Source organism: Delphinapterus leucas, chromosome 2 (genome assembly GCF_059928025.1).
Source record: "Delphinapterus leucas isolate spDelLeu-1000000601 "Yukka" chromosome 2, BTC_Dleu_Yukka2, whole genome shotgun sequence".
NCBI lineage: Eukaryota > Metazoa > Chordata > Mammalia > Artiodactyla > Monodontidae > Delphinapterus > Delphinapterus leucas.
This window is the reverse complement of record NC_143130.1, coordinates 153996270-153998074: the sequence shown is the minus strand read 5'-3', so window position 1 is coordinate 153998074 and position 1805 is coordinate 153996270.

Sequence of the window (1805 nt, the reverse complement as noted above, 5' to 3'; positions counted from 1 at the left end):
ACTCATACACAAAACACACCCATGTCCACATTCACAAATCCAAATCCAAAACATGCATATGTATACACAGATATCATGGGCAAGCATATATGATCCAGATATGCACAAACACACATCTACTCACCCCAGCGATGCCCAGACATCCTCCACCAAGACCCTGGGCCCAAGGAAGGAATCTGTCTGCTCCATGAGCCTTAGCATGTTGGAGCTTGTCAGAAAGTTCTTTGCAGCCCCCACTTAGCTGGCTGGTGACTGGCCCCTGGCTCCTGGACCTCCGGGTTTGGGGCCGGCCAGGCAGGAGGCAGCATCTCCGGCAGCCCCGCGTGGGTGGGCGGGCAGGCAACGGACGCAGAGGTCACTGGGGTGAGAGCTGGGGCTGCCCTGGCCTCTCTTTTCCTGGCTGGAATGTGAGATGTAGGGGCCACCTCTCAGGCCTCCCTCCTCTCCCCCAGCCGCCCACCAGCCCCAGGCCCAGGCCAACCCATGACCCCAAATCCTGCCAGGTTCTCGTAGCCAGGAAGTGTGCGCGGAGGGTGGTGGTGGTGATGAACGCTCGAGGACCGTGGGAGGCATACACAAATAACACAGAGATGCACAGTCACACACAGAAGCTGGCCCGGATACTCACCCATGAAGACACACACACAAAGACACAGGCAGGCATACAAGTTCACAATCCCACTGAAATGCACATTCAGACACACTTCCAAACACAGAAGAAAAACCAGGCACATACATACACACACACACACACACACACACAATCACACAGGCATACGGAGATACCAAGAGACCAGACGGCCACAAAGCGACACAGCAGATGCACACAGACACTCAGACCACACAGAGACTGACAGCACACGTGGATCTCCACAACTGCATGCAAATGCCCACACACAGGCACAGAGACACGCACACACAGACCCCTTCTGGCAGACCCCTGCCATGTCGGAGCACTTCCTCCTCCTCCCAGGACCAGGAGGAAATGCTGCACTAGTAGGCCACTCTCCAAGCCACATGTGGCCGGCTTGCAGGCAGGGCCTGGAAAACTGCTTGCCACAAGAGGAAATAGTGCTGAAGCCCCAGCCAGGTGCCTGCCGTCTGAGTGCCTGGCCAGGAGGATGGTGCATGGGCTGAAGAGACAGCCACATGGCATGGGTTTTGTCTCTGTATGTTAAACACACAAACACACACACACACACACACACGCGCGCACACACACACACACTTTTCAGGAGTACATATGTATGTACAACGTATACAGGGAGGGGCACTCTTGGAACCTCAGTTTCTTCATCTATAGAATAGGGTTGATAATTCTTTCACCCTTGAGGATTATGGGGATGGCATAAGGTGGCACTGTGAAGTACCAGAGCAAATCACTGCCTTCCTGGGGGTCTGGAGCTGCATCTCTGCAGAGGCCTAATGTCAGGAGCCTTGTTCGCAGGCGTTGGGCTCCACACCTGGCTGCCCCCGCCCAAGGTGGCCGGCCTGGAAGAGCCAGAGCCAAGCTGGGGGCCCCTCTCCTGGGCCAGCACTGGGTGCTGCCTGGCTCAGCCGGCGCCCCGGGCAGCAGGCTCCGAGCGCCCCGGGAGAAGCTGCGGGCTGGGCTCCGCCGGGCGGTGAAGCCCGCGTCTGGAGGGCCCCTTCCACGCACTGCCGCCCGAGCTCGCTCAGGTCCGCGCCGCCCGCCCGGCCTCTGGCCCCGCTCGGCGCCCGGCCGCTCCCTAGGACTCGGGTCTGGAGCCTCGTCGGCGGTGGGCGGGGCGGGCCTGCAGCCCCGCCCCCACTCGCGGGCCCTGAAA